The following is a 26,837-nucleotide window of genomic DNA, read 5'->3' as shown; positions in this document are numbered from 1 at the left end:
GCCAGAATGGAGTGGTGTGATGTATTTAAAGAGATAAAAGGGGGAACCTACAATCAAGAATATTCAAGCCAGGCAGAGCTTGCTTGCCTGCCAGCTTGTATCTCTTACAAGCGTCCTATGTTAATAAATCTATTTCTTGCCTATTACTTGGCCTCTCACTGAAGTCCTTCTGTGCTGAGACACAAAGAATCTGAACCTCAGTAAGTCCAGACACCAGGCAAGACTCCAGCCTCCGTGACCTTTGCTGAGGTCCAAACAGCTGATCAACAGTTGCTAATCGAGGGAGGAGTGGCCAAGAAACCACCTGACGCAAGGTTACAGGGACCAGAGAAGAACATCGAGCTTATGTATATATATAAATGCATTTGTCTCCTTGCCAACGAGTTCAAGCATCTACTCATATGCCTATTAATCATTTGGATTTCTTTTTCTGTTAATTACCTACTTAGGACTTTATCAATTTTATTTTGGTTGCATCTTCTTATTGATTTATAGGAGCATTTTAATATATTATGGACATTAACTCTTTTCTGATAGATACTCTGAAAATACTTTTTCTTTGTCAGTTGCTTGTCATACAGAAATTTTATTTTTTATTGTATCAAGTCTGTCCATATTTTCCCTAATGTCTTCTGAGTTTTGAGTATTGCTTAGGAAGATAAGAGCTTCCCTGGTGGTAGAGGTTTATTTGCTAAATCTTGTCCTACTCTTGTGAACCTATGGATGGTAGCCTGCCAGGCTCCTCTGTCCATAGGATTCTCCATGCAAGGATACTGGAGTGGGTTGCCATTTCCTTCCCCAGGGGATCTTCCCAACCCAGGAATCAAACCCAGGTCTCCTGCATTGCAGGCAGATGATTTACTGACTGAGCTACTAGGGAAGCTGGTGGTTTTAAGTAAAGAATCTGCCTGCAATGCAGGAGACACAGAAGACTTGGGTTTGATCCCTGGGTCAGGAGGGACCATGTATTTGTTGTCATGCCCTGGAGGAGGGCATGGCAACCCACTCCAGTATTCTTGCCTGGAGAATACCATGGACAGAGGAGACTTGTGGTCTACAATCCATACAGTTGCAAAGAGTCGGACAGGACTGAAGCAACTTAGCACATACACAGGAAGATTAACCCCAAGGTCAAAAGTGTTCCTTTATAGTTTATACCAAGATCGTTGTATTTGAGTTTCCTAGTATTCGTTTATTTATTGATCATTTTTGAGTAAGACAACATGTTTCCCATATGGACCATATATTTGTTGGGATTGAAGTCCCTTTTTCTAGTTTAAGAATAAAGAGGTTTATTACAAGATGTAGATAAGATACAGAATTGTTGGGAGAAACGGGCTTCATCATGAGAATTCAAGAACTCCCCAAATTATCTGTTAAAGTGGTTGTGAACTCTGAAAAGGATCAGGAAGCTGCCAAAAGAGGATCATGCCTTCCCTCTCTTCTCATACAATTCAATTTTCAACCAAAAGGTCTTACATTTGTGATCCCATGGATGGTTTTTATTTCTTTAAAAAGGCTGCCAGTCTCGGTCTATGAAATTCTCCAGGCAAGAATATTGGAGTAAGCAGCCATTCCCTTCTCTGGGGGATCTTCCTGATCCAGGGATTGAACCCAGGCCTCCTGCATTGCAGGCAGATTCTTTATTGTCTGAGCCACCAGGGAAGCCCACAATGACTTGATGAAGCCTTACATGACTTGATGAAACCTAAATCATATCTGGAACCATACCAATAAGTAAATTTGGGTCGTTAGAGTTTGGCTCTCCAAACTTCTTAAAGGCATTCAAGAAGGTAGCTGGGAAAATCCACATTGTCAGTTAGTATATTATTGACTAGTCTCTCACTTTCCCATTTAAAAAAATTTTTTTCACTTATTTAGTTTTGACTGTGTTAGGTCTTTGTTGCAGCACATGGGCTTTCCCTAGTTGCAAAGAGCAGGGGCTACTCTCTAGTTCTGGTGTGAGGGCTTTTCACTGGGGTGGGTTCTCTTGTTTCAGAGCAGGGGTTTTAGGGCGTGTGGGCTTCAGCAGTTGCAGCATGTATGCTCAATAGTGTGGTACACAGGCTTAGTTGTCCTAAGGCATATGGAATCTTCCTGGACCAGGGATCGAACCTGTGTCCCCTGCATTGGCAGGCGGATTCCCAACCACTGGACCAACAGGGAAGTCCACTTCCCCATTATTCTGATGTATCATCTTCTGCATAAATACATGATAGATGAAAAAATATTTGGAGACAGTCTGTTACACCCACAGCTGTTTTCCTTTCCTATTTCTCATCTGTTACAATTCATGTTGCACAGTAGTTTATTTTTTTCAACTAAGAATGTGGAAGATGTGGAGGATAGAGAATATAGTAAACAGTCCCAGATCACCCTTCCATGCCTTCAAGTGATTTCCCCTCAATGTCTGTCAGGCTGACTTAGTCCTGGAAAAATTCCTCAGCTGGTTCTTCCAGTTCCTACCTGCTCATCTACATCTATTCTAAAATGGGCTCATCTATTTCATCCTTTATCTCAGTCATCAAAGTTTTAAATTCCCAACTATCTAATCAAAATTTTTGTACTTGAAATATATTATTATTCTTTGAAGGTATTAATAATATTTTTCAAATGTTATCTTCTGATTATTGCCTAGCTCTGTTTTCTCCAGTATTATTTGTAGAGATGGTGCTTCTCACAGTCATTTATCCTCAAATGTGTGATATAATGTATAGTTATCTGTTCAATTTTGTATTTTATTTATTTTTATTGAAGTATTGTTGATTTAACAATGCTGTATTTTAGAATTTCTCTTTTTTTTTTTTTTGGATCTTAGTTCCCTGACCAGCGATCAGACATGCATCACCTTTGGTGAAAGCATGGAGTCTTAAACACTGGACCACCCGTGAAGGCCTCATTTTACCTTTTTATTCACTGTAGCCATCCTCAGGGCTTCCCAGGGGGCTCAGTGATAAAGAATCCATCTACCAGTGCAGGAGATGCAGGAGATTTGGGTGTGATCCTTGGGCTGGGAAGATCCCTTGGAAACCTACTCCAGTATTCTTGCCTGGGAATTCTCATGGAAAGAGGAACCTGGTGGGCTTACAGTCCATGAGTCACAAAGAGTTAGACACAACTTAGTCACTGAGCATGTGCATAGCCATCCTCTGCCAATCTGGGGTAACGAACAGTACTCTAGAGGTAAGGATGTGTTGGTAGCTCACCCTCTAGGTATGGAAGACTCTGTTCTTATTCCTGGAACTCTGTAGCTAACTGGATCACAGTTTAGACCCCACTGAGGAGTAGAAAGGTGTTGGCTAACCTGGCTGCTCTAAACCTCTCAGGGCCCTCTTTCCATTTCTTGATCTGTTAGCTGACCTTGCACACCTTTCCCTCAACTGTTCCATCCTTTGCCTTAGCCTCCTCCTCTGCATGATTTGAGCTGAATTCTCCTTCCATTTTCTTTCTCTGAGATGTGATCTTTCTGCATTCTGGGTTTTTTTTTTTTTTGGCTGTGCTGGGTCTTCACCACTGCACAGGCTTTTTCTCTAATTTCATAAGTGAGTGGGGACTACTCTCTAGTTGAAGTGTACAGGCTTCTCATTTTGGCGGCTTCTCTTGTTGTGGAGCACGGACTCTGGGCATGAAGGCTTTGGTAGTTGTGGCATGTGGACTTCAGAAGCTGTGGCTCCTGGGCTCTAGAGCACAGACTTAGTATTTGTGGTGCACGGACTTAGTTGCTCATGGCATGTGGGACTTTCCCAGCCCAAAGATCAAATCTGTGTCTCCTGCGTTGGCAGGTGGATTCTTTACCACTGAGCCACCAGGAAAGCCCTGTATTCTGTTTTCTCAACATTCCTGGTTTGTTGATGGCATTTTTTCTTGTTTTCCTAGGACTTTTTTTAAACTTCTTAAAGGTATCTTCTCTATCATTTCTTGAAATTTTATGTGGTAGGTAGGGTATAGGTGCATGTGTTTGGTTGGCTATTTTGATCCAATTTCTATTAAATAGTGTATCTGTGTGTGTGTGTATGAGAGAGAGAGAGAGAGAGAGAGAGAGAGAGAGAGATTTTGCATTATTTACTATTTCATTTCTCAGATTATTCTTTTCTTCTCCAAAAAAAATAAAGCTAGACTTACACTGAATCTTAGCCTTTTTCACCTGTTTTATTCTTCTTTATTCTTGAAAGAATAAGAAAAGAATATTAAAGAATAAAAAAAGAAAAAGATCAAATAAAAATTTTCCTACCATACCTCTTGGTATTAGCCAATGCCATTGTAAATGCTCCCAATTTAGGGGAGCATTTTGCAAGGGAGCATAGGTTTGGTGGTTGAGGAATGGTCCCACAAGCTGCATAATGTGGCCAAATTTTTTTAAATTTTAAATTAAAAAAATTAAAATGCTCCTACTTTTCCTGAAATAGGAGGTAAATTGGTAGGAGCTGACTTCAGGATTAGGATCAGGGAATGGGTAGCAATGGGTGTGGTTATAAGCATTTTAGAAACCACCAGACTCTGGGGAACTAACACTAACCACATTCACAGAAACTCACTTTATAACCCCAAATACCTGGTTGGTTCTTGGTTTTTTTTGAGTATGGGATATACTTGCCTAGTGGTTCAGTCAGTAAAGAGTCTTGTCTGCAATGTGGGATACCCAGGTTCCACCCCTGGGTTGTAAAGATCCCCTGGAGAAGAAAATGGCTACCCACTCCAGTATTCTTGCCTGGAAAATTCCATGGACAGAGGAGCTTGGTGGGTCGGACTCAACTGAGTGACTAACACTTTCCTTCACTTTTCTTTCTTTCATGGGATATGTTGTAAATTTGCAGGGACTTGTTGTGATAACACAAATTTGGAGTTGGATTTGAGTTGGAATCCTAGTCCACCACTCATTCATTCTGTTTTTAATATTTCTGAATCTCCACCTTTATGCTTTGTTGTTATTCAGTTGCTAAGTCTTGTCTGACTCTTTGAGACCCCATGAACTGCAGCTTGCCAGGCTTCCCTGTCCTTCACTATCTCCCTGAGTTTGTTCAAACTCATGGCCATTGAGTTGATGATGCCATCCAACCGTCTCATACTCTGTCGCCCCCTTCTCCTCCTGCGCTCAATCTTTCCCAGCATCAGGGTCTTCTCCAGTGAGTTAGCTCTTTGCATTAGATGGCCAAAATATTGGAACTTATGTATTATTCTTATTATTATATTGCTAATATTTTTATAAGCTGTAGAAGAGCCAGAAAATAATCCCTATTTCAATTGAAGTTGGTGATTTTATTTTTTTTAACCTACAGGTGGAGCATATAATTGGGCATAAATTCATGTGATAAACAAATGTTTAAAATTGGGACTATTCTGGAAAAACAGGAACATAAGGTTATGATAACTAGAGTGTATACTTTTGAGTGTATACTTCTGGCACAACCAGATACTTGTGCCAACCAAATACAACATCTTTTCTCTGTGACTTCTTCCTACCTGATGGCATTATTTCCATTGCTTTCAAACTATTACTCTTTCAATTAAGAGTGGGATCTTCTTATCAAATAAATTCTCAGAGTATCCCTGGATAAGGAAGTAATAGTGCTGTGGTTGAACTGGGATCCTTAACCCAGAGTTCTGCTTATTTATCATCTCCATGACACCCCAGGCTCCTGGAAACACAATTTGGAGAACTTATTTCTCACTGGTGGATATGTAATCAGGTAACAGTTTTCTTTATCACTATTATGCATTCATGTGCATTTCTAATTATGTACTTTGTTCACAGTTTTATTTTTGTGAGATACTTTGGGGAAATACTTTATTTTTTCAGCAATACATTTACAAATCACATTTGGGAGTTGGTTACTTTTGGAAGTGGGTTGTTTCAGATATTTTATATTGATTATGTTTAGCTTCTTCTACAGACAGTGATTTTTTGTTGTTGTTTTTGCCTTCTCCAAAAATCAGGTTACACCATATTTAGAGTTTACACTTCCTTAAGACCTCATCTTGGTCAATATCCCCCACTAAATAAAGAACTCATAGGAGTCTTTGATTAAATTTTCTTTACCTTTATTGGAAAATATACAAATGAATGTCATAAATTTAAAGTGTACAATTTAGTTTTGACAGTTGTATATTTCTGTGAAATTTCCACTGTAGTCAATAAAAGCTTTCTTTTCTATCATCCCCAAAAGATTATTACTGCCTCTTGATAGCCCATTCCTTCCTTCCCTCCTTGCTCCAGGCAATTACTAGTTTGCTTTTTGTCAATTTAGGTTATTTTGAACTTCATATAAATGGAATCATTTATTTGCCTCTGGCCTCTTTAACTCAGCATAATAATTTTGAGATTTATCCATGTTGGAGCCTGTATGAGTAATTCTCCCCTTGCCCTTTTTCTGATGAGTAGTATTCCATTGCATAGATGCACCACAATTTGTTTATCCATTCACCTGTTGGTGGGCATTTGGGTTCCTTCTGATTGGGCCTAGGGTGAAAAATAGGCCTTCCCAGATGGCTCAGTTGTAATGAATCCCCTTGCCAACGCAGGAGATGCAGGGGACTTGGGTTGGATCTCTGGGTCAGGAAGATTCCCTGGAGGAGGAAATGGCAATCCACTCCAGTATTCTTGCCTGGGAAAACCCACAGACAGAGGGGCCTGGCAGCCTACAGTCCATAGAGTCACAAAGAGTGGGACAGGACTGAGCATGCATGCAAGAATATTGTGAAAAAAAAAAGCTGCCATGAACATTCCTATTCCAATCTTTGTATGATTATATTTTAATTTCTCTTGGGTAATATCTATGAATGGAATGGCTAGATTATATGGCAGATGTGTGTTTAACCTTTTAAGAAATACATTGTGAGAACTTACACCTCCTCTTATACATCTGGGCTCAGATAAGGAGCCACTGATTTCTCTAGGTTTAACACAGGGAAAAATCCTCATCCTCCTCAGCCTTAGCCTTGCTCAGTTATGTCCGACTCTTTGTGACCCCATGGACTGTAGCCCCGCAGGCTTCTCTGTTCATGGGATTCTCCAGGCAAGAATACCGGAATGGGTTGCCATGCCCTCCTCCAGGGGATCTCCCCAACCCAGGGATGGAACCTGGATTTCTTGCATTGCAGGCAGATTCTTTACCACTGAGCCACCAGAGAAGCCCAGCCTTAGCCCACCTACTTCCAATTGCTTATCACCTCCTTTGGGTTTCTAAAATAACTCCAACATCCTTCTTCTTCTCTTAAGCTGTACTAATATCAACTCAGGATTTCTTGAGTAGCTGTTTTGTACCCAGCACTGTGCTAAACACTAAACGGTCACACAAAACTTAAGAGTTAAATGGGGACCCCCTCTTGTTGCCTAGACACAGTCTGAGAGACCACAACAATAGGTTATGCTACAGGCAAAATACATGAGTACTCTTGTGGTTGCATTCCACTCATTTGACTCACATGCTAGAGGAAATATTCCACCTTTATTTGCTTGTAAGCTGTAGTTATTTATTTATTTTTAAAGTAGGTGTGGCTGTTAAATGAAGAGGAAGTGCTATGTGAAATCTCAGAGAGGAGGAGAGAGAAAACTTTCTCTTTTAATATCTATATCTATATATCTTTTCTCTGGACCAGATGTCAAGAGAAATATGTAATTTGATATATGCACTGTGCTCAGTCGCTCATTCATGGCCGACTCTTTGTCACCCCATGAACTGTAGCCTGCCAGGTTCCTCTGTCCATGGAATTTTCCAGTCAAGAATACTGGAGTGGGTTGCCATTTCCTTCTCCAATTTGGTACATACATATATTTAATATATATTAAATTACATACATATATAACATAAATTTATACATATACACGCAGCTTCCAGGTGTCTCAGTGGGTATAGAATCTACCTGCAATGCAGGAGATGCAGGAGACGCAGTTTTTATCCCTGGGTCAGCAAGATCCCCTGGAGGAGGGCATGGTGCTGTGCTCTGCTTAGTCGCTCAGTGGTGTCCGACTCTTTGCGACCCTACAGCCCAGGAGGCCCCTTGTCCATGAGGATTCTCCAGGTAAGAATACTGGAATGGGTTACCATACCCTCCTCCAGGGGATCTTCCCAATCCAGGGATCGAACCTAGGTCTCCCGCATTGCAGGAGGATTCTTTACTTTCTGAGCCACCGAGGAAGCCCATATATATGTGTGTGTGTATATATATATCTACATCTTTTCTCTTGATCAGAAGTTCGCATGTGGTATCCGAATTAGCAGCGCCAGTTTCCCCCGAGAAAATGTTAGACATGCAGATGGTGGGGCCTCATCTAGATCTACTTGAATCTGAACTCTTGAGAGTGGGATCTGTGGTTCAACAACCCCTCCAGGTGATTCCTATCCACGATCAAGTTCGCGAAGCACTTGTAAGCTCACTCAAGTGGTGTAGATGGTCATCTTTAGGTTTGGCGGAGGATGTGTCCTGGGTCGCTTTGGGCAGTAGGGATAAAGTTGCGCAGGTCCCCTCCACCTCTCCCCCTCTCCCCCTAGCCTCTCCCAGCACCTGCAACTCCACTTCAGCTCTTGGCCTCGGGTCCTTTCCCCCGGGAGCCGCAGTCAAAACGCGGCAAGTGGATTCGGAGTCTGCCTGCCAGAATGCCGGCCGGGCATGCGTAGTGGCGCCAGGGCAGCAGCTAGGCTGGCGCGACTGGGGAGCCGCAGAGCAGACTTGCGTGTGCCGGGATCCGGAGCGGTAGCTGAGGGCTCAAGGGCAGAACGGCGGCTGCAGGTACGCTGCGCGGTGAGGCGGAGGGGATCCGAGAGAAAGCCTGGACCGATAGGCAGAAAACAGAGCTTTACTTCCTCGCCGGCTCGGCGGCTCCAGAGGAGTCTCTGCGGGTTTCCCTCGCTGGAGAGGTGTCTCCGGCGCCCGCCGACCTCCGGGTGCGCTTGTGTCCAGTCTGGCTAGCAAGTAGTGTGGGCAGGTGTTAGTTACATCCTGTATTTATGCTGTTTGCACAGTAAGCTGGAGAACGGCATTATGATTCTTTGCATGAAGTTAGGCATTTGGTTAACTTTTCTATTTTCCTCTCTCAAACTTTGGATGCCTAGTGGTGAGGCTCTTTGATCCAGCCTCTTTTGCTTGTGTGACTGGTTTATTTGCCTTTGGCCTTTTGCTGCAGAGGATCAATAGGACTGGAGTGAGATCTGTGGTTTCTGGTTTGGGTGCCTTTTCCGGAGCGGGGTGTGGAGGGGTCTCCTGGATGCGGCATTAAAAAAACAAAAAAAAGCCAACTTTCAGCATATTTCAGTGCCAAAAACTTTATGCATTTCAGCCGCATTTTAAAGTAGAGACGTTGTGTGTTTGCTTCGGCAGTACGTATAATACAAACTTCGTAAAGTCCAAGATGTATTTTCCCCTTACTTTTCTACATTACAGTTTTTTCAGGCATCGTTTGGTACTCTTGAAAGGGAGCTGTTTCTTAGATGAGTAACAGAGCTCTCACTGTCTCCCCTTTCTTTACCCAGTCACATTTTCTAACTCACACAGAAATATTTTATCCTGGGTCTGTCATATTGGACACACTCATAAGATGTTAAGGCTGTGCCGCACACATTTCTTGGATAATCTGTGAGACATAAACAAAATTTTTGGACTACACACTGAACATTCTTTAAGTGTTAAATCTGCAAGATGGGAGGCAGATACATAGAATTAATAAGTTTAGAAGAAGGCAATTTGTAGTTTAGGAGCAGACACCTGTATGGAAAGATAATACAGATATTGCCATTTCCTTCAACTCCCCCCGACCCTCCCCCTTACCATGATGAATGTTTTAATGGAAGAAATAATATACAGTTGGTTTAGTTTTGGCCTGTGGAGACCTTCGAGGTCAGGCAGTTCAGCTGCTTCAGTTTACAAGTGAGAAAACCGAAACCAACCAGGTTAAATGACTTGATGTGGCTGTGGAGCCCCTCCTTAGCAAAGCTGGGCCTTGGACCCAGGTTTTCTGATTTGCAGGGCTCTTTATGCCATCCCCTGCTGATACTCTCCTCAGAGTTTACTGAGATTATTGTACTTTCTTTTTCTCTTCTACCTCTTTATATTGTGTGTGTATGTGTGTGTGCACACATTTAGTCTCTCAGTGGTGTCCAACTCTTTGTGACCTCATGGACCGAAGCCTGCCAGGCTCCTCTGTCCATGGAATTCTCCAGGCAAGAATACTGGAGTGGGTTACCGTGCCCTCCTCCAGGAGATCTTCCCCAATGAGAGATCGAACCCAAGTCTCTTATGTCTCGTGCACTGCAGGCGGATTCTTTACCTTCTGAGCCATTCGGGAAGCCCCCTTTTATTTTGTAGTCTGGCTGAAATCGAAAATTAGCTACTCCTGCTACTGAACTTGCTTACCTTGTAAACTCATTTCAAACAGTACCTTCTAGGGGCCTCACTGGAGGTCCAGTGGTTAAGACGTCAAGTATCCAGTGCAGGGAGTGCAGCTTGATCCCTGGTCGGGGAACTAAGATCTGGAATGTCGGGTGGTATAGCCATCCCCCCTACCCCCACAAAACAAAAAGTACCCTCTCAAGCCCCCGCTAACAATTGACTGGTCTTGAAATTGCCCTCCTTCCTTGTCTCAGAGTATCTGTTTGCCTCTTTCTCTGTTGAAGTCTTGCCTACGAAGCAAGGTGTAACTCAGGTGTGCCTCTTCCTAGAAGCCTTCTTCGATTACTATAGCCAGAAAGTAGCTCTCCCCCTTCTGAAGCCTCTAACATTTGTTAGTGTTGTCTGCCCTAGTATCCCCCTTCATCTTTAGTATCCTGGATTGTTGAATTTTAATACGTGACCCAACTTCCTGACCAGTGTGTGTAAGCTCTGGGAGCTTCAGGCCTATGACGTAGACATCCCACACAAAACTAAGCAAAAATAATGCTCTTGGTATTATTTGTGGGAGGAAGTGAAACAGGGACAGTTTGGTGAAGGGATTTGATGTGGATGTTCTGTGAAATGAAGGAGGTCACCTTAGAGCTCTAGCAAGACAGTGGACAAGTCAAACCAGTCTGATGGGATGTTTCTCGTATCTTCATCAGAGGTCATGGATCATGACCTCTAAGTTCTGAGGATAGGGGTCAATCCATAATAGAGGAGAGTTGCCTACGGCCTGGACATAAGCATGTGATTCTAAGTGCAGAGTGAAGAACTCAGATGTAAGAAATCATACAAAGGGGGAGGCATTTGGTAAAAGACTAGGTGCAGGAATATCCCTGGCGACCCAATGATTAAGACTCAGAGCTTCCACTGCAAGGGGCAAGAGGGAGTTCGGTCTCTGGTCAGAGAACTAAGATCCCTCATGCCTTGCCACATGACCCCACCCCAAAAAAAGGGTAGATGCAGAAAAGAAAAGATATTTTGAAAATCACTTTAGTTTCAGGTTTGGGATGTTGGTAATGATAATTTTCTTCTTATATTATAAATAATACCCAGTTATGACATTGTCTGCTTCTCTTTTTCATATAGTTGTGTGGTTGTCTCACTTCCCATTCTAGATGATAAGTTCTTTGGGGGATGTTCTTTAATTCCTCACAATGCCAGGCACGTAGCTTTGCAGTATTAGATACTCAACTGTTATTGCCTGAATAAACAAACAAACAAGTGTATTTGACATGGGGAAGGTGGGCATTAAGGATCTTACAGCTATGTACTGTGCTTAGTCACTCAGCCATGTCTGACTCTTTGCAACCCCCTGGACTATACAGTCCATGCACTTCTCCAGGCCTGAATACTGGAGTGGGTAGTCTATCCCTTCTCTAGGGGATCTTCCAGACCCAGGAATCAAACCGGGGTCTCCTGTGTGGCAGGCGGGATTCTTTACCAGCTGAGCTACCAGAGCTGTGAGGTAGCCCTTCATCCAGGCCATCACCCCCTCATGATGTAGAGGAGGAGCTGAGATATACTTAACTAAGCTAGTTAGTGGTGTAGCCAGATCTGCTATACTTTCATTAACCCTAACTTTTCAAGGTTAACAATCCCAAGATTCATTTGCCATGGAGATATTCTGTGGATCTGGGGGGAACTTGGTGGTTAGTGGAAGGATATCTGTGTAACTGGAAGAGATGAAACACAAGAGGTGACTGGCCAATTCAACGTTGAGTGCACAGAATAGGGGCATGACTGCAGACCTGGGGACCTCCACATGATGAAGTCGAGGACTTCCCTTCATCGAGGGAAAGGATGTGGTAGCTTATCTTGTCAGGGGCAGCAGATGGGCCCCAGGTGGGCCCCAGATCCTTGGACTGAGAGTGTGTTTGAGAGGGACATTTTACATTACCAGGAGCAATGTTTCTGAGAGTAGTGTTTATGGCCAAGGAATGTGGGGCTAAGTTTGAGATAGAATTGTGATCAGACTTTCCACCTGGAAAAAACAGACAGAAGGCAGTGCTTCCCAACCCATCTTGGATCAAGAAGTAGTTTGGTATATTTTGTTTATTTCGAACAGATGTTGCAAATAGCTGTTTTGCAAATCAAAACACAGTCTTTTCATTGAGCTTTCCATGAGCACACAGCATCAAGGGAGCTGTTGGAAGGCACCCGTCCTTTCTGTTGTCAGTCACACTATAGTTGATCACCGTCTTCAACTGGCAGTGTTGTCTCCTCTCTCTCTCTCTCTTTTTTAAAATACTGATTTGTTTGGCTGTGCTGATCTTAGTCACGGCACACCAGATCTTTTAGTTGCCACATATAGGATCTAGTTCCCTGACCACTGATTGAACCCAGGTCCCCTGCATTGGGAGTTGAGAGTCTTAGCCACTGGACCACCAGGGAATACCTCCTCTTGTAAGAGTTAAGAAGAAAGAGCAGTTGAGCAGAGAAACTGAGCTTGAGAGATGGTTACTCATGGGAAGGAAAGGCTTGGCCAAATATAGAGGAATTACGTTTTTTTTTTTAATCATGACGTTAGTCAAAATTGATTGGACAGCCAAATGCAAAATCAGGCAGTACATAGAAGTTAATATCTCATACACTTAAACAATACCCAGATACTAAATTCTAGAGTAATATATCATAGCCCTGTGTAAAATGACTACATTACCTAACTTTTTAAAAATAATAATAATATTCATAGCTTGTATTTTAGGATGTTTTCTACAGACCAGACACTGTACTGAACACTTTACCAGCAATATATCATTGAATCTCTACAAACCATTCTGAGAAATTGGTGCAGTTATTCCCATTTTATAGCCTAGAAGGCTGAGACTTGTGTAGAAATCACATTTCTGATGTCACATCATTAACAAGTGGCTAAGCTGAGCTTGGATCCCAGGCCCCTGTGACTTCAGGCACGGGGAGCTAAAGTAAAATGCAAAACTTTATCTGTGGTAACCCTAACAGATGCTTAGAATGGCTACAGATTTTATCTGGTGACACTTCCAATGGTCTATGAGCCAGAATTTCATAAGAGAAACAAAACAACAGGGATGCATCTTTCTGGGTTTTGTTTTTATAATTATCCCACTAAGTCTTTATCTTTTTACCCTCAAAGCCTTTCTGGAGGCAGCAGAGATGGCATCTACTTCTCTGAGTGCACGTAAAGCTCTTTTGAGGTGATGGATGTGAGTTGGTGGTGATCCAGGAAATGCCTCTGGGGTATGAAAGTGAGACACTCATCTTGTGTATGAGCCTAAGGACTCTAGGGTGAACAGTTCACAAGGACTTTTTCACCTGGGATCCATGGTGGGAGTTCCTGGAAGATCTTTGGGTCCTGCCCCTTACCCTGGTCTCAGATCTTTAAACCGTGGTCAAAATCCTCAGGCTGAATGTGCACCTGGACACTTCCTCCAGGATCCTTCAGTCCAGGGAGTTCTGAAGTCAGGGTCGCAGGTGGAGGTGGGTGTCGATACCTCAGGGAGTGCCGCAGGTCAGGGGCCTGAATCATCTAGACCATTTAGGTGATTTAGAGGCAAGACTGGCAGGCCCCACACTTGACCAGCTGACTCGGCTGTAAGAGAATGTCCCGTCCCTCCCTCCTTGATGGACCTCATTGCTCTCTCCTGGGAGCCTCAGCCTGGAACCCAGTGAGGACATTTCTCTCCTCCCTGTGCTGCCTGAGCCCCTCTGTCTCTGGCTTCTGCCTCCGCTGAGCTCGTCCTGTGCGTCCTCAGGGTCAGTCTCTGGACATGAAAGAGAAGGCTGCCTGCCTCAGGCCCTTACCTATTACATGTTTCAACATCCAATGATCCCAGTCAGCCTTTTGATGAAAATCAGGGAGAAAGAGGCCTTTGTGCTGTCTGTTGGTTTATTGGTTATAAAATGATGATGCAGTTTTGATTGCTGGAAATTTTGCTGACTTAAAATCACATGAGATGTGAGGCTGTGTCAACTTTGATCATCTTATTTCTTTTCAGTACTACGGTGTCTGAAAGTGCCTACTTGCCATTTTTTGGGTGAGAAATATAGAGGGTGTCTTCTGTGAAAGCAGGTTGCTTTTTGGTAATACTGTGGATGCAGAAAGGGTGAGAGAGGGCTAATTAGGAGAGTTTTTCTCTTATGTGAAACACATGTTTCATCAGAAAGTATCGATGTTCTTTTGTAGGAGAGTTAGAGATAATCTGTTCATAAATTCCAGTTGTGAAGGAGACTTTAGACTTTACAACAAACTAAATTTTTATGATCGACTCTTTTGAGCAATTCAGAGCTATAAAACTAGAATATTTGGGTTATAACTCACTGCACAGAGACATGTCTGCCTCAGAAATTTCAAGAAATTCCAAAGAAAACAGGAGAAACTGACTTTTCCCGATAGTAAGATAAATGGCTATCTATCTTAGTAAGGTGGAAGAGGGTTTTGCCGTGGTGTGGCTTTCACTGTAAAAAACAAAAGATTTTGGGGGGAATGGTTGACAGGAGAAACTCAGAGGAAACCAGAATTGTTATTGAGAAACTCAAATTGTTTAAAGATCCAGTCCCAGGAAATAACATTTAAAATAAAAATAATGAAAGTCCCTTTAATTTGTTGGAGAAGTAAGAAACAGGAGATGTTAGCAGTGCTGAAAAAATAGAACTTCTATTGAATTTGAGATTAAAACATTGGTAAATGTGTGTAGAAGAATGTTATTTAATTACAGACCTTCCCCACTCGCCCATCCCTCACAATGAATTCCCACTGTGGGGCCCTCTGCATTCCATAAATAAAAGAGTAGACTTATCTTCATGCATCACAGTTGAAAAATCTCAAATGATGCATGACAATCTGTGACCTAAAACTGATGTTGATCAAACAGATGTGAATGCCTTAGACAGAAAGTACTAGCTGTATTCACACTTTGTTCCCATAGCTAGTGCTCAGAATCCAGATTAAATTGTCCAAATTAAAAAAAAAAAAAGGTTCAGAACCCACTCATTTACAGTGAATGATCAAAGGCACGTTGTTTCATTTCACTTTGTCATTGTAAATGCCACCTTTTATGGCTCTATCGGTTTCTTTTTCTTTTTTGTCCTTGATGATATATATTTTGTACTGTTTATAGATAAAAATCAATGCAAACTAGAATTCTGAGGTTTGATAAATGTGACTCTGCTTAGGGTTTTAATGCTATTCATCAATAATTTGCTGGAAAAACAGTATCAAATAAGTACATAATTGAACCTTTATGTCTATAGCAAGTTAGTATTTATAACCATTGGGAACAAATCAAAAGTTCTCGAGACTCTGAAATTCTTTCACCTGAAAGCTCTCTCAGCATTCTATGCTGGTAAAATCTCCCTTTTCCTCCCTTTCTTCTCAGTCTTAGGGTCACTGGGACACTGTTTGGTTCAAGGGTATTGTCAAGAGCTTCCCAGTTCTTGCAGAGTTGAAGTGTTATTGGGTCAATGAGATGCCAGCCATGAAACACAGCCCACAAAAACCCACTGATGTTTTTTAGCAAAAGTTTTCATGCCAAGTGAATTAGTTTTGGAAAAACAACCGTAGCAGCAATTGACTTGCTCACTTTTTCCATCAAGTTAAACCCCAGATCTCCATTAGTAGAAAAAAGGTAATCTGAGAGGCTCTGAATGTTTAGTGGTCAATCAGAATGAGCTCCTTAAGGTAATTTAAAGTTTAGATAGCTGAAATCAGTTGGCTTATGATTAGGGCCATGCATAGAAGTCAAAGTCTATGATTCTGTTTCTGACCCCTTGAGAAGAGAGGCCTTCTCTTCAGCTGCAGGTTTGATGATTAATCAAGATAGTAAATGTGAAAGCAATTAGTAAACTGTAAGGCAAGGAGGTAAGGTATTTATTGATATAATAGTTTTCCATCTTTGCTGCCTTTCATTGTTAAGTGACCAAGGCTTTGAGAATGAATGACTTGCCTGTTTGAGTCTACATGGCTTGAAAAAATGATAGAGATGGAATGCACATCTTTGTCTTTTAATTTTGACGTTTGACAAAATGTCAGGGCTCAGTGTTGGGACCATAGTGATAGCCAAGACAGATACAGGATCCCTGTCCACATGGAGCGTCAGTCTATCCCAAATACAGTGCTCTTTCAGTCAATCCATATTTTCTTCTTTAACTGACGAGAGGGAATACTTTTTCTATGAATTGATATGTGGCTTTTATAAGATGCTAAATGTGCTTATGGCTAAGCCTTGACTATGGAGCCCTTTAAGTGGTTTCTCTGTCCCCAAAGGTGCCTTCAATAGCTGCCCAGTAAACTTCCGATCTCACTGGATGGGCCTTTTATTCATCTCCATTGTGGAGAGAGGAGTTGGATGCCTCTCAGCATCCTTCTCATGGTCAATCAGAGGCTTGTTGCAGAAAAATACTTTTCTCTCCTACTCTGCAGAATCAAAGGAATCAGATGGCCTCAAGGGCTGGGGACAGCACTGTGAGTGAAGTATAGTCCTTGTACTGACAGGTTCTCAGTCAATTGAGGGAGGCAGACACAGGGCCAGGCTGTGACAGGAGTGAGCACCAGAAGGAAGGGCAGAGTGAAGCTTTGGGGGAGCCCGAATGGAGATCATTCTGTTAAATCTCTTGAGGAAAGTGTTAAGACTTTTGAGCTGATCCTTGAAAGGAAAGCACAAGTTCAATCTACAGGGACTAGCTAGAGGAAAAGGCATTCCTTGGAGAAGGGACAGCATGAACAAAAGTACGGAAACAGGATGGAGCTGATCTGTTTAGGAAAATTCAGGTCCTTTAATGTGTTCTAAAATGTGAGCAGGATACGAATCAGCTGGACAGCTTGTAAATGAAGGCGTTGCTGAATCCCAACTGCAGGTTCTCATTCTTTGGGTCTGAGGTGGGGCTGGAGAATTTCATTTCAACAAATTCCCAGGTGATGCTGAGGCTGATGATCTGGGAATTTTGAGAGCCACCAGACTAGAGTGTAGTGTAGGTGAGATAAGAGAACTAGAAGCAAAGAAACAAATGGTTTTCTTTTGTAACTGTACTATCTGTACTATCTTCATAGAATTGATGTTTTAAGGTATTTTTTTGGTTTTGTTTTCTTCTTAAATTAGCCTCATTTCCAGTATTCTTGTCTGGAGAATCCCATGGACAGAGGCGCCTGGCAGGCTACAGTCCATAGCATCACAAAGAATAAGACGTGACTGAAGTGACTTAGCACACATGTACCAGTGGTTGCTGCCTGTGCCTCTTGCTGTCCTCTGGAAGTTCCATGCCTGCTCCATCCCACCCCAACCCCCCAGCTCTCCCCAAAAATCAGACCTTTTGTTTTTTTTTTTTTAACATTTTATATTTTTTAGTTAGTTTTGACTGCGCTGGGTCTTGGTTGCAGTGCATAGGCTTTCTCTAGTTGCGGTGAGCAGGGGCTACTCTTCATTGCCATGTGCAGGCTTCTCTTGTGGAGCACAGGCTCCAGGTGCATGGGCCTCCGTAGTTGTAGCACGTGGGCTTAGTAGTTGTGGCACAGGGGCTCAGGTGCTCCATGAGAAACCAGCTCTTTTCTTGCATTCCGTGTTTTTAAGTAACTGCTGTTCAGCCAGAATGACATTCCACCTGTGATGTCCTAAACAGCTGACATTAGAAAGAAGATGTTAGAAGCTGACCCACACTAAGAGTGAATGATGAGTATACCCAATGAGTATGTTTGTATTTTATTTTGTTAATCTGGATATAATGTTAAACTGCATCCAGTAAGTAATTTTGGAATAGCTTGCAAGATCTGAGCTCAGAGGTAGGATGTACACAATTGAAGAAAGTTCCTTTCTTGTTCTCAGAGAATGTGCAGTCCTATAGTAAGGTTAAGATAGATGAATTCCTGGCTCCAGTACAGGGCAGCTGGTGCTGTAAGTGCTGTAAGAATGATAGGAAACCACAATGACAGGTCTGAGAAGGGGAAAGGTTCACTTTCCATTGGGACAGTTAGGGAAAGCAGAGCAGTGTTGAGGATAATGTTTTATCCATCTTTGTGAGCCAGCTGATCATTTGTCTATGTAAAGAAAATAGTGGAGGAGGGGCATATGAAGCAGGGGGTGAAGGATGGGAAGGTGCTCATAGGTAGCATGGGCCCTGGGGGAATTACTGGAGAGATGGGCCAGACAGACGGGCAACTGAACCTCAGAACAGAAGTGAAGCAGGACGTGCAGGTTCAGCCAGTGCTGGGGTCTCTGATTCGTTCTGGCAAGTACAGAGAGGTAAGACTAGAAAGGCATTTAGGGAAGATTGCAGAACCTTTTGAGTATGAGGCTGCGGAATTTGGAATTTTATTCTATAGGCAGTGTGAGTCACAGACTTGCTTATCTATCGGCTTACTTTTACTTCCACTTCTCTCTTAACCCCCAACACCTCAGAGGAGGAGGAATCCCATTTTTTGCTGACCATTGATCTGTGGTTCATACTCTTTTGGAAAAACACAGAAAAATGCTTTTCTGTGGCTCTGATTTTAATTCTTTTTTGGGGGGGATCTCCATGCCTCGTGGCTTCTGGGATCTTAGTTTCCCAACCGAGATCGAACCCATGCCCTTGGCAATGAAAACACATAGTCTTAACTACTGGACCACCAGGGAATCCCCTGACTTTAATATGTGTATTTCAGTCATCTTACAGACTTGCAAAAATGAATCCATCATGTTAAAGGTTTCTGTGGCTTTCAAAATATGTAAAATATGAAAGGACAACCAATTTCCATTTCTGAGTGACAGTTTATAAAAATAAGTTAAAAATAATTCAATCACCAGGTAAAAGTGGTTACAGTACTTGTTCAGTGTTGTTCTGGGAAGAGAAGGGAATTCAAAAGTGAAGGCTGAAACCGAGGGAGAATCTCCAAGTCATTCAGCCTGTCTGAACCTTGGTTTTTGTTGTGAAGTTACTGTTGTTTGTATTTTGTTGTTCTTTTTGTTGTGGATGAAACAGGTACAATAGGAATGAAAGGGTATACATTGTATTTTATTTTTAATTTTTAAAAATTTTGTTACTGGAGTATAATTGCTTTTGGGCTTCCCAGGTGGCTCAGTGATAAAGAATTCGCCTGCCAATGCAGGAGACATGAGTTCGATCCCTGGTTGGGGAAGATAGTCTGGAGTACGGAATGGCAACCCACTTCAGTATTCTTGCCTGGGAAATCCCCTGGACAGAGGAGCCTGGCAGGCTGTTGTCCATGGGGTGGCAAAAGAGTAAAACACAACTTAGTGACTAAACAGCAACAACAATAACTGCTTTATAATGTTGTGTTAGTTTCTGCTGTACAACAAAGGGATTCAGCTATATACATACACATATATGTATCTCTCCTCCCTTTTGAACCTCCTTCTCACCCCACCTCCATCCCACCCCTCTAGGTCATCCTAGAGCACCAAGGTGAGCTCCCTGTGCTTTACAGTGGCTTCCCACTAGCTGTCTCTTTTACACATGGTAGTGTATATATGTCAGTGCTACTCGGCCTACCCTCCATTTCCCCGGCTGTGTCCACAAGTCCTTTCTCTACATCTGTGTCCTCTGTTTCTGCCCCCTGCAAAATAGATTCATCTGTACCATTTTTCTAGATTTTGTATATATATGTTAACATACGATATATTTGTTTTTCTCTTTCTGAATTCACTCTGTGATATACATTTTAGATCAGAATCTTCTAGTATGAAGATTTACTTTTTCTTGTGGCCACATGTGTGCCCACACCTGGCCATGTAGAGAGTCTGTTTCTTGAGGGCAGGATTATGTCTAATTCAGTTTGTATCCTCATTGCCTGAATGCCAATGACTGTACAAGGAGGCACTTGATAAATTGTTGAATTAACGGAACATGAAAAGGAATGGATGAATGGATGAAAATCTGTACCCACCTCCACCCATATACTTAATGTTTTCTAGCTTCTACTTGCTTGTAGAGACTTAAGATCCATGGTGCCTTATTTTCAGACTGCTAATCCCAGGTCTGTGTTTTATTGACAGTAAATTTTGATACTCCAGCCTTATTCAAGAGACAGCTGCATAGCTTGAATTCAAAGTATAAGGATCTTTGTGGATTCATAAGTGTTCTAAACTAATTCCAGAAATGAATTAAATAGTATTATTTAATAATAATGTTTTATATATCGATAATGCTTATATGAAAAATTGATTCACCTCTAAAAGAAACTGACAAATATAAATTGAGGTTGTATTCTTCTTGAAGTGTTTCTTATTGTTTAAGAGAAATCAGATTAGAGGTGAGTAGGACAGTAACTTATGGAGATGCTCAAAGAAATGTGTATTAATACTCTAATCTGCTAGAGACTTGAGTACCTGTTTTACCTGCAGTTAAATGAAACAAGAACCAAAACTTGATTATACCTTAGGTTTTACAATATCTCTAATGTTAACAGAAATTCAATTCTTGATTCATGAAGTTCCATGTGATTTACATGGGAGAAAAGTTCATCTCTTTCATTGTGAACAAAGTAGTTTGGTTTTCAAAATTATTGTATTTCCTGTTAATATACACCTGGAATGTGTAGGATAAAGAAGATGAACCTTTTTAAATTTTCACTGAGTTATAGCCTAGTGATATGTATTGTGCTGTGGGAGACTAAGCTCATTTGCATATTTCCGAGTGAGTTTTACATTTCTCATAGAACTAGGACAACAAATGATAGAAGAACTGAAAGCATTATAATTTTCTAGTAATTCAGAGGAAATGACTCCATTCTGAGGTAGTAGGCTAAAAAAGGACACAGCGATACCCCCACTTTAGGTAAGCTAGCCAGTCAGTCATTCAGTTGTGTCCGACTCTTTGCAACCGCATGGGCTGTAACCCGCCAAGCTTCTCTGTCCGTGGGATTTCCCAGGCAGGAATACTGGAGTGGGTTGCCATTTCCTCCTCTAAGGGATCTTCCTGACCCAGGGATTGAATCTGTGTCTCCTGCATTGGCAGGAGGATTCTTTATCACTGGGCCACATGGGAAGCCCGTTCGTAAGCTAATTATAATACCAACAGGAAATTTCTTTTGCATCCTCTTTTACATCTCAGGCACACTTTAGGGAGGCCTTATGTTTATGTATCAGTAGTTTGCTCATTTAATCTGAGAAGCCTCATTCAGACCTTCTGTGTGCACAGGTTCTTTCATTATGTTCTGCCCTTCGTCATTATACTAAAGGTATTACAAAATCAAACAGAAGGCTTCCCAGGAAATTAAAGGTTTCATATCAATCAGACATTGTCAGGGCTTCCCTTATAGCTCAGTTGGTAAAGAATCTGCCTGCAGTGCAGGAGACGGGTTCATTTCCTGGGCCAGGAAGATTCCCTAAAGAAAGTGCCAACCCACTCCAGTGTTCTTGCTTAGAGAATCCCATGGACAGAAGACCTTAGCAGGCTACAGCGCATGGGGTCATAAGAGTCATATACAACTTAGCGACTAAATCACCCCTACCAGACACTGTCAAAATATGTGCCTTGAATAGCATTGAATGTATTCCATCAGTGTTCTTGGTGCACATGATGTGTGTGTTTTTTTTAAGCTAATAGCTTTATTTATTTATCAAGGTATAATTCACACACCATACAGTATATTCATTTAAAGTATAAGAGTGTTTTAGGGTATTTTCATCACCCTATACCATTAGCATGCATTCCTCATTTCCCCATTTTTCTAAAAATATAGTGGACAGTACTTTATTTGGAAATGTGCCTTCCTATAATTAAAATCCTGTTAGTCAATCTCTACCTCTCCCCAGGCAATGACAGATCTTCCTGTCTCTATAGTTTGCATATGCTTGACATTTCATATAAAGGGAATCATACAGTGTGTGGCCTTTTGTGTCTGCTTATTTCGCTTAGCACAATGTTTTCAAGGTTTATTCATGTTGTAGCACCAATACTTCACTTTTTATGGTTGAATAATAGTCCACTGTGTTGATCTACCACATTTTCTTCATTCATTCATCAGTTGATGAACACTGAGTTGTTTTCACTTTTTAGTTACTATGGATAATGCTGCTATGAACATTTGTGAACAAGTTTCAATGGGACACGTGTTTTCATTTCTCTTGGGTATATACGTCAAAGTGGAATTGCTGGTTCACTTGATGACTCAACAGTAAACACTTAGAGGAACTGCCAGACCATTTTCCAAGGTAACTGCACCATTTTACGTTCCTACCAGCAATGTACGAAGGTTCTAGTTTCTCCACATCCTCACCAGCACTTGTTATTATGTCATTTTGATAATGACCATCTGGCTGTGAAGTGGTGTCTCATTGTGTTGACATTTACAGTTCTAGATAGAGAAAATGTACAGAGATTTTCCGTGTGCCTCACACTGATATACAGTTTATGCTGTCATTAACATTTTACATTAGTGTGGTAAATTTATTATAATTAATGAACTGATATTGCTATATTATTAATTATAGTCTATGGTGTATTCACATTCCCTTAGTTTTTGCCTAAAGTCCTTTTTCTATTACACGATCCCATCTGGGAATCCTGATAGATTCCTGATGAACCCACATTATAGTTAGTTGACATTTAGCTCCTTAGTCTCCTCTTGGTTGTGACAATTTTTCAGACTTTTTCCTTGTTTTTTGATGACCACAAGTGTTTTTTTTTTTCTTTTTTAAAATTTGTTTTTTTTTTTTAATTGGAGGTTAATTTCTTTACAATATTGTGTTGGTTTCTGCCATATATCAACGTGAATCAGCCATAGGTATATGTATGTCCCCTCCCTCTTGAACCTCCCTCACACTGATGGTACTGATGAACAGGGCAGCAATGGAGATGCAGAGATAGAGAACAGATTTGTGGACACATGAGGGGAAGGAGAGGGAGGGAAGAATTGAGAGGGTAACATTGAAACATATATAATACCATATGTAAAATTATATAGCCAGTGCAAATTTGCTGTATGATGCAGGGAGCTCAAGTCAACAATGCTCTATGACAATAATGAGTGTTTTGAGGAGCTGTTTCCCAGGTGGCTCAGTGGTAGAGAATCCACTTGCCAATGCAGGAGATGTGGGTTTGGTCCCTGAGTCAGGAAGATCCCCTGGAGAAGGAAATAGCAACTCACTCCAGTATTTTTGCCTGGAAAATCCCATGGACAGAGGAGCATGGTGAGATGCAGTCCATGGGGTCGTGAAGACTCGGCTACGCCTTAGGGACTGAGCATGTGTGCACAGACACATATGCTCACACACACAGAGTTAGGTACATTGTTAGATGCCCCTCAGTTGGAATTTGTCTGATTTTTCTTTTTTATGATTAGGCTACATTGACATTAATTTTTAGTATTAAAAAAATAACCGAGAGCAATTTACTTGGAGCATAAAAATACATAATCAGAACTGGAAATCAGCAGACGGATGGGTAATAGGAAATTCTTCGGAATTTTAAAAGTTCATTTGCCCCTGGAAAATGGGCAGAAGTTTAATTCCAAGATATATTTTCATACCAAGGACTTGATCATATTATAAAAGGACCAGATTAAGTAATAGAATTTATTTTCATGTCTGTCATAGACAGCATCTACTCTAAGGATAAAACCAAAGATATATTTTTCACTGCTTTAAATGTACCTGAGAAAGTTGTTTCGCTTGTAATAAAATATAAAGGAAATATAAATTTTAATCGGCTTTAAGGAGAATGCCATGGTTCTGAGGAATTTCCTGCGGTCCAGTGGTTAAGACTCCATGCTTCCACTACAGCGGGCACAGATTTGACCCCTGGTCAGTGAACTAAGATCCCACATGGTGAAGGGTCAAAAATTTTATTTTTGTGAAAAAGAATTCCACAGTTCTGAGGCATTTAAAAAAACAATCCCACAGATCTGAGGCAGCAGCGGTCTACCATACAGTCAGTGTTTCCATCTATATTCGTTCTGTTGATCCTCACGGATTCCTTGTGGAGTGGGGCAGGGAACTGAGGCTCTTACAGGCTGTGTCTTTGTCTTTTGGCCTGACTCACACAGCTGTCAATTGTTGAGCTGAGATTTGGACCCAGGGCTGTGGAACTTTATACCCTACTGTTTGCCAGGCCAGGCTCCAGACTTTCCAGTGGTTTTAAATCGGGCATGTATCAAAGAACACAGGATTGAGTCCTTATCTTAGTGGGTATTTTTACTGCCAGCTGGAGGAGATAGCATCTCTCTGAGTTCAAAGCCCCACCAACATCAGTGTGTCCAATGAACAGCTTACCTGTTGACTGCTAACAAAAGAGAACTGGGCCAGCTCTGCTCAGAGCTCTCTACCATCTTGTCCATGGAGTGTAACCCCACTGCTACATGTGTCTCCTGAAAATGAAGAGTCATAAAGTAGGACATGAGCCATGTGGAAGAACAACATATTCAGCTAAGGTTTGTCAGTGGTTAGTTACAGTGTTCAGTGAACATCACTCAAGGTACATTGCTTGATGTGTGTCTCGGTAAGATCTTAAGTTTTATTAATAACGATGATTTGGTTGTAAATACTGATTTTTGAAATAGGAGTAGGTGTGGCAATAATTTGTGAATGTGCTTGAAGTGAAATAATAAAGTTGCCCACATACCTGTCTGAGGAAGGTTTGGAAAATTTCCCTATTTAATCCTTGTAAATGGCTGAGATTGGTTGATCACAGGATACAAGGCTTCTGTCTGCTCAGCTTTTCTGTATATGTCAAGATAGAGTAGGCTATGTTATAGGAACAAATCAACCGTGATACTTCCATTGATTTCTTGTTCACATAAATGCCAGTGTGCATTGGCTCTCCTCCAGGGCAGCTGTTCTGCATTCAATGACTCAGAGATCCAGGCTGCTGTAATTTTTGTGATTTTGCTCTTTTGACATGGGACTTCTAGGTTGTTGCAGCAGGAAAAGGGGAGCTAGAGGATCACATGGCTCTGAAAGGCTTTGTCCTGTGTTCGCGTGCTAAGTCATTTCAGTCGTGTCCAACTCTTTGTGACCCTATGGACTGTAGCCTGCCAGGCTCCTCTGTCCATGGGATTCTCCAGACAAGAATGCTGGAGTGGATTGCCATTTCCTCCTCCAAGGGATCTTTCTGACCCAGAGATCAAACCCGAATCTCCTGTGGCTCCTCCATTGCAGGCAGATTCTTTACTGCTGAGCTACCAGGAAAGCCCATGCTTTGGCCTAGAGGGACACAAATCACTTCTACTCACAGCCCATTGGCTGGAACTAATCACATGGCCCTGCTGAAAGTGAGGGGCAGCACATGGCTATTCCATGAATTTTGTCTTTGCTTCACCACTTTAGAGTAAGAGAACTGGTTAGTTGAGGGAGAACCTTCCATAAAGAGAGGAGTTTATTAGGATAGTGATAATTGCCAGATAACTTGCTGCTGCTGCTGCTGCTGCTAAGTTGCTTCAGTCGTGTCCGACTCTGTGCGACCCCATAGATGGCAGCCCACCAGGCTCCCCTGTCCCTGGGATTCTCCAGGCAAGAACATTGGAGTGAGTTGCCATTTCCTTCTCCAATGCATGAAAGTAAAAAGTGAAAGTGAAGTCGCTCAGTCGTGTCTGACTCTTAACGACCCCATAGACTGAAGCCTACCAGGCTCTTCCATCCGTGGATTTTCCAGGCAAGAGTACTGGAGTGGGGTGCCATTGCCTCCTCTGGCCAGATAACTTAGGTATGGCCAATTAGGTGACTTGATACCATTTGGCTAGTATCTTCTAGTAATAGACTAGTAAGGCTGCATCTTCTAAGGGGATATCATTAAAGTGTACTTCTTTCATATTGTAATTCTTCAAGTGATGGTGCTGATGATCAAAGTTGTATTTGGTGAGGTGTCCCAAGTGTTTTTCCTGAATTAGATTAATTCAGACTGAGGACTGTGATTTCATCACCTTGGTAAATACTTTGCAGTTTTATCAATTTGCCTTGTTGGATATGGTACCTAGATTAGACCATTACCATGCTGATAGATCTCTTCTAGAAACGGGATCGTCACTAAACTAGCTTACAAAGAGCCTCGTTACATTAAAGGTGGCACTCTGTTTGTTGTCTTAACTAGCACTAATTACAACGAGACCCAATATTTACTGTGATTTGGACCCATACTCATATGTACGCAACTTAAGACTTTGCAGACCTCTTTAGCAGCTGTATCTAGAAATAAGGCTTGTGGTGAGCTAAGGCCTGAGGTCATAGATTTTTTTTTTTTTTTTAGGTATATGTTTTCTTCCCAAATTAATTCTCTTTGGTTGCGCTTTTGTGATGCCATTTTTTATTAAAAATATACTGCTGGTAAATGCAGAACTCCTGTTTATTTTGTCCTTATGATCTTCCCTTTCCCCATTCTCCATTGTGGCCTAAAATTCTACCACTAGAATTAGCTGGCTCAGATTAAGAATCTGCCTGCAATACAGGAGACCCAGGTTCAATTCCTGGGTCAGGAAGATCCCCTGGAGAAGGGAATGGCAACCCACTCCAGTACTCTTGCCTGGAGAATTCCATGGACAGAGGAGCCTTGTGGGCTACAATCCGTGG

The 26,837-nt window shown here is 41.8% G+C and overlaps 1 protein-coding gene across 2 annotated transcripts in view; it reads left to right on the top strand.

The window, feature by feature from the left end:
* Window positions 1–8,619: 8,619 nt before the first annotated feature.
* The window catches only part of PLS1 (plastin 1), a 128,203-nt gene continuing 109,985 nt past the window's right edge, over window positions 8,620–26,837 (top strand). The window contains exons 1-2 of one of the 2 annotated variants that reach the window (XM_059886715.1): window positions 8,631–8,727; window positions 22,336–22,490. The gene's annotated coding sequence lies outside the window, so the exon portion shown is untranslated. Of the gene's footprint in view, window positions 8,728–22,335; window positions 22,491–26,837 lie in introns of both variants that reach the window. The other variant, XM_010801556.4, reaches the window with a different exon arrangement.

Source organism: Bos taurus, chromosome 1 (assembly GCF_002263795.3).
Source record: "Bos taurus isolate L1 Dominette 01449 registration number 42190680 breed Hereford chromosome 1, ARS-UCD2.0, whole genome shotgun sequence".
NCBI lineage: Eukaryota > Metazoa > Chordata > Mammalia > Artiodactyla > Bovidae > Bos > Bos taurus.
The sequence above is the reverse complement of the archived record's forward strand: the minus strand, read 5'-3'. Positions and strand labels throughout refer to the sequence as shown.